The following is a 14,304-nucleotide window of genomic DNA, read 5'->3' as shown; positions in this document are numbered from 1 at the left end:
CTTCGGGGCGGCCCCCGCCGGTGGGCCGCAGATGAAGAGGAGGCGGCGGCAGTGGTGGAAGAAGAGGCGGCGGCGGCGGGGGCGGCGGCGGCGGCGGCGGCGGGGGTAGGGAGCCTGGAAACGCGAGCGGGGATGGTAGGTGTTTTGGACCCGCCGGGCCGCCGTCGTTTCCAGAAAGGGTTTGACTGGAGGAACCTCTGGAGCAGCTGTGAGTTTGAGGCGGGGGGGTTGAGGAAAAGGGGAGGCATTGGGAGATGAAGGGGCGGGGGTTGGGTACCTTCGAGAAAGGGGGGGGTGGAAGGGGAGGAGTGGAAATCGGCGCCTTGTCTGGACTGGTCCCGCTGGAAGAGAGGAGGCTGTGAGGGGAGCCTGTGGCGTGTCAGCCGCAGGGCTCAGAAAACTTACCTACTGTCCCTCCTCCCTACCGCCAGCACCCCTCAATCCAGGGCCTGGGGTTCTGGGGGCCGGAGCTGCCCTGAAGGGAGTGCAGACTCTGGTCCTCTGCCCCTTGTAAGCGCCGTGAGGTAGGAGCCCAAGCGAGAGGTGGTGGGTGAATCTCCAGCTCCCTCCGCCCTCATTTCCCTCCCCACCCCCATCTTTCTCTTTAATCATTAACAGCCCTGGAATTAAGGGGCTCAGACCTGGAGGCCTTCCTATGCACCTTTGCTATAAACGATAACCATCTGTGCCTGAGGTAATGGGGCTGGAAGCTTTGCCTGTATCCTGTATAGGAAGTGGGACAGGGTGACAAATGTTTTGTGTTTTTCCGTTACCCCCTCACCCCCCATCCTCTCCCTTGCATACCCCTCCTTTCCACTTTAGTTCTCCGTGGCTAGGTGGTAATCGTGGTGGGTTTTGCTGTTGTTTGTTTTTTTTTTCTTTATTGCACTTGGTATCTTGGTTACCTCTTTTGAATTTGGTGTTCCACCTCCATCCCAGATCTTAACTGCAAGCTTTGTAATACTTCAGTTACAAGCTGTGTGTCTTTGGGAGTACCTCTCAATGCCTGGTCGCTCCCGATTAAGATGAGCGTTTTCTTCTATGAATACTGGAATTCCAAAGCCCTTGCAAGGATTCCTAAATGGCATCATAGCCTAGGAATCAAGGTCTCTTGCTCTAAATACTTTGTGTGTGAGGAATTTAAATGTTGTCAACTCTTTCCAAAGTGATTTGATGTTAGGCTAATTCTGGATTTCTGTGTTTCTCTCCACCCACACTTCATGATGCACTTTGGAGAACAGAAAACCCCATATTACTTTTTTGTTTCTCCAATTGGACAATAGCTCTTTTATCTTCTCCATTTGCGTGTCTGGCACACAAGTCTTCAGTGAACACATTTGGCTTGTGCTGATTCCCATCTTATTTATTTAGTTTATTCTTTGTGTATAGGTGGTCTTAAACGAGACAATGTGATTTGCTTAGTTTTGTTTTAAGGAAGAATACAAACCAGTAACGGCTATGAAAAAATTATTTGAGAAAAAAATTATTTGAAGAAAGCAAAGAATGATCGGAAAAGAAGGTCTCTTTGTTGATGTTCTGTTGGTTTAAGGAAAAAAAAAAAAGTAGTGCTACTTTAGCCTGTTGTAGAGATTTCAGAGTGAAGTGTAATGATTCCTAGTTTGGTGTTGATATTTTCTTTGGAAATCCTCTGTTGAGTCTGGCACTGTGTTTTCTAAAGAACTTTAAGAGATGGTGCCCAAATTTTAGGGATCCTTTGAATAGAAAGTGTCCGTAAATCCTGTTCCTCTGTAACTGAGTTTATGTGCATATTGCTAGAAGAATTATCACAACGGGTTCCATCCTACTCATCAGGGCTTTCAAGCCTGATAAAACAGAATATTTAATGCTTTGATTGTACAAGTAACAGCATGTTTAGATGTTTCACAGAAACGCAACAAAAGAAAAAAATGACTGCTGTTCTCACCTTAGCTGATTGGGAATCATTGAATAAAAAGTCCAAAATTCATTCATTCATTCAACAAACATTTATTGACTGGCTACTAATTGCTAGCCAGTATTTCGGGCAGTGGGCATACAAAGGTGAACATAGCAGTAAGGTCCACGCTCTCATGGAGCTTACCTCGGACTGTGGGGTGAGGACAGATAAATAAGCAAATCGGACTTTGATAAGTGCTGAAGAAAATAAGAGTGTTGTGATAGAAAGTGTCTGGATGGGATTCGGTCTAGACCTTTCTGAGGAGGTGACACGTAAGCTGAGCTTTAAATAAAAAGGAGCCAGCCATGCAAAGGTATGGGAGGAGCCTTCCAGGTTTAGGGACTAGCTAGTGCAGAAACTGGGCTAGAGTGAGTTTGGCAAGTTCCAGGGAGTAGGGAAAAAGGGGAGCTGGAGGAGGCTGGGGTGTAGGGAGGCAGTAATAGCAGAGTCTAGTGAGCAAAGAGGAGAGTGAGAAGAGTCTAGGTCAGAGAGGTGGAGGCCAGGCTCAGAATAGGTAGGCAAAATAAGAGGAAGAAGGAGAAGGAAATAGAAAATCATGTTCCTTTTTAATTCTGTTGCCTTTCCTAGAGTCTCACCACACGCTACTTTGAGGGTACTCTTGGACTGTCATAGGAAAAAAAAAGTCACCCTGCTGAGAGTGGGAGAGGAGGAGGCAATGGTCATCTGGGTCTTTTCTGGCAGATGAATCTCAAGCCATGTGTTAAGAATTCAGCAGGATGTTCAACTGAGAGATTGCCTTTTTCCTTACAGGATTTTGCCTTATACACTTTTAAAAATTGCATAATGAGTACCCCAAATGTGTTCTAGTATATGAATCCTCCTTTGCTTCCAGCTGTGAATTTGGGGCTGAAGGTTGGGCAAGTGATAATAATATGCCCCTGTTGGTCTACAAAGATGACCATTAGGATCTAAGTTTGAAGTTATTTTTTGTAGGGAGGCGGGTTTTATGTTGCAATATTTCCACTCTTGTCTGATCCACCTGATGACTAATAGCACTCAGCTGAGGTGTAGGTTGGTGCTAAAAGTTTACATTTATCCAATGTAATCCACACTCAGTGGATTACATTAGATAAATGACCATTGTGGGCATAATCCCACTCTGTGGACATCTTTGGGCTGGCATGTAACCAAGTGATGTAACCTACTTTTGCCTTCTGTCGGGGCCATTCATCTCCAGCAGTCAGCTGCTTTTCAGCCTCACCTTGACCAGATTGTCCACTTGAGAGGACCAATCAGGACTCCTTTTTGATTTGGCCCTCTTGAGCCATGACACAGTGGGCCAACAGAAAGAATATGCTGTTTTCTTCTTTTGAACACCACAACAGTGACTAGTGTGTTCTTTGAGTGAATTGGCCCTTTGAGCCAGGCAGTTGAGAGACTTAAAATATTGCTGAGGCTATTTGTAGTAAAGTTAGTATCAGAAATGCTAAGTAAAACCTTTTAGTGTTTGGGAAAAATGAATCAGAAATTTTGGACTTGTCACCTATTTTAGGTTCTAGTAATTTACTAGCATGGGTAGATAGATTATCAAAAATAACTTGAATAGTTTCCTGGGCAGTCCTGGGGTAATGAAGGGGATGGAGTTGAGCCTGTACTGACTTACTGAATCCCAACTTGAGTGCAAATAGGAAGTCTTTTAGTTAGCAAGCAAGTGAACAGCTAGGACCAGGCAAACAATAGACTCCACCCTTTATACTGCAGAGTAACTCTAAGAAACTGAGAATTGAAAAAATATATATATAATATATATATGGTTTTGGCCTAGGTTGAAGAATTTTGACCTCTGTATCCTAATACTGAATTTTAAATGCTGTTATTAAGCTGTCCACTGTTCATCTTCATTTTAATAGTTATTATAACTCAAATATGAAAGTATCCTGTAGGCTGAAATTTCATCAGCCAGTTTGGAGGCTGGTGGCTCTTTTCTAATTTGTGAAAGGGGCGGATGGGCAGGAGGGGACTTGAATACAGGGAGAAGCCATCAACTCCTACGTTGGCCACTAATTGTGTTTGGGGAAAGAATCCACAAATCTAAATGAATTTAGATTCTCAGAGTTGAACTGGCCTTTTATTTATTTATTTATTTATTTAAAAAATATTCATCTATTTATTTGGTTGCGCCAGGTGGGCTCCTTTGTTATGGCACGCGGGCTCCTTCGTTGCAGCATGTGAGCTCTTAGTTGTCACACACATGTGAGATCTAGTTCCCTAATCAGGGAATTGAACCCGGGCCCCCTGCATTGGGAGCACGGCATCTTAACCACTGCGCCACCAGGGAAGTCCCCTGAACTGGCCTTTTAATCTAGGGTACTAGTGGATTTGTTTCTCAAACTCCCAGGGCTTTTGGACAAACTCTTCTTAAAGAAGAGTTGATTCCACTTACTTTTGGAGTTGTGGGTGTTATGCATTGCATTAGATGACTTAAAATTAATCTGATTTTGCTACTGTTTTGATATCTTTACAGTAAGGACAGTTAATTGTACACTGGCTGCCAGTTGTTTTAAGATGAAGATGTGGTAACTCAGATTGAAACAATGGTAATTATGTGGTGACTCCTATTTCCCCAGTTCTTGATAACTTACAGTTACCTCTTTGTGTCTATTTACAGATGTTGATACCAGTGAACCAGGATCAATTCTCCCTAAATGTTGGAACAGTGTTCTGAAGCTCTCTGCACAATGGACCAGGGTGTTTTATTGAGTTAGTGTCTTTCAATTAAAATCTAGTTTTACTAGTTCTTGTATCTGTTTTTCTAGGTGAATGATTAGTGAATGATTACAAATAAGAACTTAACATATTAATTTAGTGGAAGTGGCTCAAACTCTAATTCTTTGAAGTTGTGATATGTAGAAAGGAGAAAATGGGAGGAGGGAAATGCCAAATCCTCTTCTTTAAGATGTGTGCAAATGAAACTATTTAAATACCATACATCAGAGTAGGGAAGCTCAGTCCAGGAATCTTGAGGTGGTGATTAGCCCTTGTAGCAAAGTAAGCCATCTATGGCCAGTGCCCTGATACCAACCTGATTACACGAAAAAGTAGGCATCATGTTGACGACTCCTGACTTCCCGATGGCTTGTCCTTGCTCAGGAGTGTCCTTTGACCCGTGCTGTGTTGGTGGGTTTCAGGCTGAATTGCATCGTGGAAGCTTAGGTTGCATAGTGCTGGGAAGCATAATCCATGTTCCTGTTCTCCCTGCTCTGCTGGAGGGCTCAGCCTCAGGACCTGGGGACTGGAAATAATTCTGTCACTGAGGCCTGGAGATCCAGACCAGATATATGATGACTGATCAAGGATCTTGGATAGCATCACTGCATAGTGTAGGACTTCTCATTTTTGCCCTAATCTCTGCTGGTCAGTCTAGGACACAGTGTGTTGGAAAAACTTGCTTTCCTTATTTTAGTAGTAGATTGCTTCCACCATATCAAGACCGCAGGGTTTGGTTATAGCTTTTAGCTCTTGTTGGTTGATGAAGGGTTTGGATTCTGCAGTGTTTGCCTAAAGTGGGTTGGTGTGTGACCTGTAATTTTGATTCTGAATAAGACTCAAGTCATAGCATTTACTATATTGAATGCATTTAATTCTTTCTCCAGTTAAGGAAGAAGCAGGAAGAAGATCCTCAAAGAACCTTAGAATATCTGGCATGGTAGTCTTTCAAACGGGGCTATGCGGAGCCCTCTCAGGGATCATTTCTGGCATATGCCCCCTCATCTCACTGTCTTCCTTCTACTTCACTGCCCCCCCCCATGCTTCACTCTGCAGAAGGTACCTTGATATTCTGTTCTGTTGGGTTTCCCCGTAAGATTTCAGTCAAAATGTGTTGAGGCTGAAAACAGATCAAAAAGCAGTAGGTAAATGGAAATCTAGAAAGGTTAGTGAACTTGCTTAAAGTTACAGAGCAAGGTACTGGCAGCTACAGGACTAGAACAGGACTTTCTCTGCACTAACTTTGTTTTCTCATTTACTACATTGCCTCAAATATGACATTGTAGGCACTCAATGGAGTTTGAGTTTAATTGAATCCTTGGTGGTTGGTCTTTTATATTACTGGCTCTTTACTCAAACATTTTGTCACACACTACTGTTCTTTCAGAGAAAAATCCTTATAACCAGTTTTGAAACATATGTGAAGTTATTGATGGTAATAGTACTAGTAAGTAGCTGGCCTTTCCTCCTCAGAATATTTCTGAAAGTGATGATAGTACTTTCAAACAGAAGTGGAGGCTTTATCACTCTAAGTTCTTAAGATAAACTAGTGGCATGCTGTCCAGAATGCCTGTGCAAAATGCTGACCTCGGGCTTCCCTGGTGGCGCAGTGGTTGAGAGTCCACCTGCAGATGCAGGGGACATGGGTTCGTGCCCCGATCCGGGAGGATCCCACATGCCGCGGAGCAGCTGGGCCTGTGAGCCATGGCTGCTGAGCCTGTGCGTCTGGAGCCTGTGCTCCGCACCGGGAGAGGCCACAACAGTGAGAGGCCCACGTACCGCCAAAAAAAAAAAAAAAAAAAAGTGCTGACCTGAATATTCCCATTTCCAGTGACCTGCCCTGGAATCTGAAAAGGAAAATCCAGGTATACCCACTGACAGAAAAGCTTTAGAATGGCTCTGTGGAAATAACTACAATCACCATATTCTTTTTTCTAAAAAATCTGTGAAGCAAATTTGTTTTCAGTTAAGCATTTACTTTATATCTACTTGATGACTACCTAGTGGCTCCTCTTTAAATAGGAAGGGAAGGCGAGGAATACCACTGCAGTGAGGGTGCTGGGACCCTGCAGCATGGGTTCTAGGTGGCAGGATTGTGGACATGCTAGAAGTTCCAGGTCCTCAAAGGAGGCATTTTCCCCAGTTGTAGTGATATTTTCTTTATTCTAAGTGAGTGTAATTCAAAAGTGAGGAGTGATGTGTAGTGAATGTTCTGTGTTCATTTTAAAGAATGTTTCTGTGGTTCTTTTTCTCCTAGTAAATTAGTTTATCTTTGAAATAACTAGTCACTTGTCTAGTCATTTACTCAAAACAGTTGGTTATAGCTGATGTCTATGGTAGGAGAATTTTGCTTGGGGGTTTACTAACATTTTATGAAAGAGAAAAGTCTAAAGACCTTTCTAGAGACATATAGATAGGTGGGTTCCATTGTGGGGAGGAGAACATGTAAGGGAGCCGGCCTTTGCGGGGCAGGGTGGTGGTGGTGATATTGTGGGCTGTGTGTATGGGGTGAAGAGAAATGCCCATTGATGGTCCAGCTGGGGAAGGGTGGAAATTGCTGACAATGGCACTTGATGGGGGAAGAGTGGGTCAGGAAGGAGCAGGCCCACAAGATTGCCCAGTGCCAGGGAACACCATTCACAGGGGGGGGGGGGATGGGGACCTATGGAGTTGAGTAATTCATTGGCCCTGACTGGGACCCTGACCACAGTACTCTCTCCCCTGACTGGAAAGTGTATTCCTGATGGGGAGGGTTGAGTGCAGGGATGCAGTATCTGGTTTGACCAGATTGATCTTCAAGATTGACTAGTTGGTCATGATTGACTGCTTATGGAGTACTGGCCTAACTTTTTTGAGATCTCTCTTTTGACTTTTGCTTTTGACAAACAAGAAGTTGGTAAACAAGAGGGAATGTAATGTCCCTTGGTCTGTTAGAGTTTGAGTTAAAGTACATAATACTAGGTGGTGGTGATTGTCATTTAACAATGTCTGTTATCCAAAGGGAACAGTTACATATAAACTATTGAGGTAATTCATGATTCTTTTATAGGGACTATAATAAATGGGAAATAAATCACAACTAAAATGATTAAAGAAAATAGGTTTTGACTCCATATTTCTACAACATTCCCTGGTTTCTTTAGCAGGTCAAATTAATTCTTTAGACATTTATAAGAAATTTTATTCTACCAGGTACTTGTGGATCTGACAGAAGCCCAAATTTCCTTCTAGTGCTGAAAACAGCAAGCACTACTCTGAATTGGTGACAGCTATAGATTTAATGATTAGATCAAGTACGGAGGTGGCTTGTAAGCGTCAGTTAAGTTGGTTGTAATGTGGACCTCTTTTTCTCAGGTTAATTATGACATTCCTACAACAATTCTCTGACATCACTGAGTGTCCAACAATTCACTTCTGACACAAACTGCCTGGAGTTTGTGCAGACCCCATAGGCTAATGACTCAGTCTCACAAGATTGCCCCACTTCAGGTGCCAGCCCCAAGTATCAGGTCTCAAGTTACCTACCTGCACTTCTGCCTGGCAGAGTACAAATTTCCCACGACCACCCTCCCCCAGGTTCGATAATTTGCTAGAACATATGACTCATAGAGCTGATAAAACATGATATTTATGAATACAGTTACATTATAAAGGTTATAACTCAGGAACAGCCAAATGGAAGAGATGTATAGGGCAAGATTTGAATTGGGGGCACAGAGCTTCCGTGTCCCCTCTGAGCATGCCAGCCTCCCAGCACATCAATGTGTTCACCAACCCTGAAGCTCCCCTAGCCTTGTTTCAATTTCAGTTGAGGTTCCTTTGTGTAGGCAAAATTGATAAAAGCATTGGCCTTTGGTGATGAAACTTCAACTACCCTTCCCTTCCTTATGGGCTGGAGGTGGGCCTGAAAGTTCCAGTCATGTGCCTGGTCTTTCTAGTGTGGCCAGCATCTCTCTTAAAACTATCAAAAGGGCCCACCCTGAGTCACCTCTTAGCATAAACTCAGATGTGGTCCAAACCCTGCTCCTTATGAAAAACAAAGGAGCCTATCAGTAAGGAAATTTCAAGGGTTTTAGGAGCTCTGGTAGGAACTGGGGACAAAGACCAAATATATTTTGTATTACATCACATTAATACTCCAGTTTTGCATCCCATAAGTAGGAATAAGGTTACCTAAAGTTGATTTAGATGATAAGTAACTATGCATTTACTGTTAATTTGATGGAGGTTTTTTTGGGGGGTGTGTCAAGAGAGTGCAAATTGCATAGCTTCAGATTACAAGGAGCAAACTCTTCCCTCAATCAGTATGAAATGGCACTCCTAGAATGTGTTATATATTGAATTTAACAGGTGCACTACCTCTACAGCTCCCTAATGCAAGAAAGGAGCTCACTTATAGGAAATCAGATATACAGAAATCACGTTTCCTTTCAGTGTGACTTCAAAGATTCAGGTGTTCATAGTGCGCTGGTTAAGAGCTTCAGCCTGGAGTCTGGGTTTGCATTTGAACTTTACCATCGGCTTGCCACTTGACCTTGGATGAGCCACTTAACATCTCTAAGCCTTGTTTCTTTCATGTATTAAGAGAGGATAATAACAGTAAGTAGTTGTGAGGAGTCAGTAAGACAGTACATTTGCAGGACATGGCACATTGCCTGGCATATAGATAAACATTTAATAACATTAGTTATTATTAGCTACATGCATATATAGCTAAGCTGACAGGGATTGGCAGCTCCCAAAGGGCCAGGAACTATATCATTTTACCTTCTCTTATATGGGAAGTATGGGACAGTGTATAAAACATTGCTAGGCACACAGTAGACACAAGTTATCTATCACTCGAAAATAAAACCTGCTCTGGGTATCTGGGAAATACAGGAGTAACTCTGTAATGGAAACTTCCAGCCTGTTTCCAAAGCTGGCCTAAAACCCAGAGATGGAAAATCTTCCTCCTGAAACCATATAGAGCATGCATGAATCTAGCAACGGGGACAGGGGCTCAGTGGCTAGAATATTGTTGGATCAAAAAATGGGAAACTGGGCTTCCCTGGTGGCGCAGTGGTTGAGAGTCCGCCTGCCGATGCAGGGGACGCGGGTTCGTGCCCCGGTCCGGGAGGATCCCACGTGCTGTGGAGCAGAGCGGCTGGGCCCGTGAGCCATGGCCGCTGAGCCTGCGCGTCCGGAGCCCGTGCTCCGCAACGGGAGAGGCCACAACAGTGAGAGGCCCGTGTACCGCAAAAAAAAAAAGAAAATGGGAAACTGATCCAGGAGACATTTTTATCATTGGCAGTATGCCTTGAGGTTCAATGAGTTGGGCAAAACCGCATGAGACTTTGGGAAGGAAACAACAGATTTATTTCAGTCGGTCCAGACAATCTTTGAGAGTCAGCTGGCAAGTATCATGTTATAGTTGCTTCTCGGAGAAAATGAAAAACCCGGATCCACTGGCAAAGGGCTTACCAACTGCTTGAGGTTCACTTTTTGGGGAAGTCCCCGAAGGCCAGGTCTAATTCTCCTTGTAGCTTACCCATCTGGAGATTCTATTCTAGTGGACCACCATTGGACTAAGTACTAGATTCTAGTCTAGACTCTGCCACCAGTTCTGTGTGTCCTTGGGCAAGCTATAGCCCCTCTTTAAGTGTTTCCTTAGCTGCGACAAAGGATTTGGGACTAAATCACTTTCCCGAAGTGTGGCTTTGGTTACATTCTTAGTATATGTGCTGCTGAAATGAGCATGCAAGGGTGTGTTTTTTATACTATTGATGGTACGTGAGATGATTTTTGCTGGATGAATACTTTTCGCTTATTCTATATTTTAATGTGTATTAATGAAAACATAGCTAGCATATTAGACCTATGACTTCATGGATGATGTCGCTTAGGGTGATATTTAAAGTGGATGTGATTTTTTTTTAAGCTTTTAAGAAAAATCTTAGGGGAGCAGTAGTTGGGATGGTAAATGGATATGTAAGATCATAAAGGTTGTGTAGGAATGGCTGAAGTTTATAAGTTCTGAGACTCTAATTCTAGTGCAGTGATGTGGCACCTTCATGAAGACTTTGGGGTGATGGACACAATAGGACAGGTCCAAATTTGAGTGACTTTAAAAACTTGCCTAACTCAAGCAAATTGACAGATTTATATTTGTGCATTCATGGTGAAAATGCCTATAAGTTGGTTGTGTAGAGTTTAAATTATCGTAGACATTAGTGGGGGTGGCTTTTCTTAAATAATAAAAAATGAATAATGTTGCTTCCTCTTTCACTTTTAGGAATTTCCTTGAAATCTGGATTGATCTTTAGTTCCTTTCACTCTTTGCTGTTGGAACTCCCCATTGTAGGAGTTAGGGGTTCCATTTGTTCGTTGGGGAGGGAGAAAAGGCCATCCCTGTCTCTTGAGCACATGCCTGTGCATGTGTTCTAGGTTCTGGAAGGCCGAGACTCTGTCGCATTCTAATGATCTATACGTTACTTCTTGCTGTTAGCTACTTTAAAGGTGCAGTGTGATGTGTGCCCTAAAATGAAGATAAACTCTGAGGCAAGGTTTATTTAAAATTTCATTTCACTTTTTGTTGTTTTGGTCATAACTCATTGTACTGGGGGTCTTGAGAAGTAAAATGAGCAGTGGTAGAAATGAAATAAACTTGTGGGAGGTACTTTCTTTTTAAGCAAAAACCCAGAATAAGAATGAAATCTTGATTGCATAATAGGAGCCAAGGAAGCTGCTTTCAGATGTAGTCTATGGTTCCTTGAGTTTTTCTTTTCTTTTCTTTTTTTTTTTTAAGCCTTAATTACCTGTGTTCCCTTGACACTTTCTGTGTATATTAACGCTGTCATCTTTCATTATCTACATTTGGTTGTTAGCCTCTGTTCTGCAAGTGATTTTGTTCTGTAGTTACCTCAACGTAAAGGGCCATGCATCTGGTATAGCTCCTTGTCATAAACTGTTGAATGTTTCAAATTGTAGTTTTTAAAAATTGCTATAAAGATGGTTCCAAGTCTGTTATCTTTCTGTGTTATCTAGTCAAGATTAGGTTAAAAAAGAACAAAATGGGGACAGTGATGTAACCCAAGATTTTTTTTCTCCTTCATTTTTTTCCTTCATTTATTTAATACAAAGTTTCGACATGATTTCATGATGAGAAACTCTAAGATGTTTCCCGATTGAGGTGGAATCTAATGTTCCAAGCCAGAAACTCTCAGACTTTGGAAATTTTGGTTTTGTCATTCATACTATCTTCTCTCCTGAGAAGTAGTGACCTGTGTTATTTGGCACATTGGAAAAGGGAAAAAGCCTGTACTCAGGGCTATATTTTGCAGGATTAAAAATCTCTTTTCTTACTAAAATCTGTTTCATGACATGCATGACATTCATCCTTTGCGCAAATTCACAAGACCCACCTTACTAAAGGTAGACGTCAGGTTTCTGACAGAGTCCATTTCCCTTGGTGCAGAGGCTAGTCATTATTTATAGATAATTGCTGATGAGTGTGGAGATATTCTGAAAGGGGATATGCAGGGGTTGTGACATTTACCTTTGGTCTATAGACTAGGATTTGCAAACCTAGAGTGAGGTTGTTTAATACCTTCTCTTCTTGGGAAATTGCCATTGGATCAATGAGTCTTGGTTAAGATTTCTTGAGGGCAGCTGAATAGTTGGGCTTTTAAAGATGAAAGCCACATAAAGAACTATTCTTTCCCAATCATACAAATAATTATCTCTGTGGTAGTATAATCCCCATAGAAGTATAAGCATTCAAGACCATACATTTAAAAAGATAAATATAATTTTGAGTCAGAATGAAAGATGTGCAAACATAGTGGTAGAGTTCAGACCATTCTTACATGTTCCAGCACCACTTTGGTTTTCTTATGGCAGACTAACCTTTTAATTCATCTGGAGTCTTTTCACTTCTAAAGTAAAGCCCTTTTAGGATGCTGGAAACTTGAACTTTCATGGTTACCTTCAAGTCAAAAAAAAAGGTGTACTCGAACACTTTCTTTATTAACTCTTGACTTTAAACCTCCCTGTCAAAGAACCGGAATTGCTTAATTTATCAGAACATTTGCTTTTCTAAGTTTCCAGCTCACAACCATTCTGTGGCGTAGCAGAAAGAGATAATAAAAAGTTAAGCAACAGGTAAAAATCTTTTCCTGTAGCCTTTTCCCCATTTGGAAGCAGTTTTTCCTTCCCTCTGAAGCAGTTTGGCCTAAGCTCCTCCTTTTTCTGATTTGAAGCTTTACTATTTGCATACAATGCTTAAATTGACTCACTCAACACCAAGTTCTGAACATCTCCAAGTATTTAGTACTTTTGACTCAGGCTGCTTAAGCAAAAGATTTCAATAGAGGCTTAACAGGACAAAACCTTTAAAAACACACTTTAATGGTACTCAAGGTTTCCAAACAGATACAAACTATTTTCTAAGAAGAACCAGACTATGTAGTTTTCAAGTTAGACATATGAGCAAGGAAGCAGCTTTCCCAGATGGAATGTGGATCATTCACAGAGAACTTCTGAAACTCAAAACTTGTCTTCTAGATCTTGGCCTCCAAACTTGATTCTCTCATCACTGACTTCAAAGTGAAGTATGTGTAATCTGAATTTTTCTTAAGGGCGAACTCTAGGATTGGATGCATGTTGCTTCAGGAAAAATAAATATGTTTATATGTTGCCAGTTTTTCATTCCAGTAAATTTGAGTGCCTTTTGTGGACCTTGTTCTTAAGGACCTTATGGTATGAAAACAGATAGAACAACAAATAGAAAATGTTGTGAAACCTGTGCCCAAAATGTTAGTGCTATAAATGAAGGTGTGAAGGGACAAAGAGGGTCTAGGTCAACTTGAAGGAGTCAGGAGAGGAGTCCTGTGAGAAGTAAAATCTGACCTGGGCTCAAAAGACCAAGACTAGAGAGAGGAAGCATTCCAAGCGCAGGTAACAGTATGTGTAAAACTACAGAGGCATGAGAGGCCATGGCATCTTGGGGAATGGCACATGTTTCAGTATGCCCGAGGGATGTGGAATGAGAGCGGGAGAATGACAGTAATTGAGGCCAAATTCAGAAGAGCCTTGTATGCCTTATTAAATTTGGATTTTATTTTGTAGGTGAAGGGGAGCTATTAAATAATTTTGAGCAGGGACATGGCATATTCACACGGGCTATATGTGTGTTAAAAAGATCAATCCAGTGGCAGTGTGGAAGACACTGGAGGGAGCAATCCCAGAAGTAGGTAAACTGTGAGAATACTGCAGTAAAGGTGGCAGGGGGCTGAACTGTAAAATTAGGGAGTTAGAATTTACAAAGTTTGGCATAATCTGATGAAAGTTTACTGCTTGCATGTTCCACATGGGTTTTAGGCTCAAGGGTGCTCTGCTCCATACAGTCCCTCAGGGACCCAAGCTGATAGGGGTTCCACTCTCGTGTGCTGTATCGTGTGCTGAACTGTCTTGTCTTGGTCACCATGGCAAGGGAAGAGATGGCTGGGATGTCATATGCCAGCTCTGTGCTTGGGCTGGGAAATAAGTATCACATCTGTCTACAGCTCACTGTGTCATTTCTGCCTACAGCTGTTTGGCCAGAAATAGATACATTTCCCCATCTAACTGAAGAGGCTGGGAAACTGGGGGAGCTGATGGAA

General features: G+C 42.2%; 1 protein-coding gene across 6 annotated transcripts in view; it reads left to right on the top strand.

Annotated features, from left to right (window-relative positions):
* DCUN1D3 (defective in cullin neddylation 1 domain containing 3) overlaps positions 1-14,304 on the top strand; it is a 36,493-nt gene that overhangs the window by 471 nt on the left and 21,718 nt on the right. The window contains exons 1-2 of one of the 6 annotated variants that reach the window (XM_079946079.1): positions 164-208; positions 4,566-4,657. The exons of 1 other annotated variant lie outside the window; for it this stretch is intronic. The gene's annotated coding sequence lies outside the window, so the exon portion shown is untranslated. Of the gene's footprint in view, positions 1-14; positions 209-362; positions 525-4,565; positions 4,658-14,304 lie in introns of those variants that run through there. 4 more of the 6 variants (XM_079946081.1, XM_079946078.1, XM_079946082.1 and 1 more) reach the window with 4 other exon arrangements.

The sequence above is a fragment of the Stenella coeruleoalba genome (assembly GCF_951394435.1).
Source record: "Stenella coeruleoalba genome assembly, chromosome: 15".
Taxonomy (NCBI): Eukaryota; Metazoa; Chordata; class Mammalia; order Artiodactyla; family Delphinidae; genus Stenella; species Stenella coeruleoalba.
Note: the sequence above shows the minus strand (reverse complement) of the source record. Positions and strands in the feature narration are given on the sequence as shown.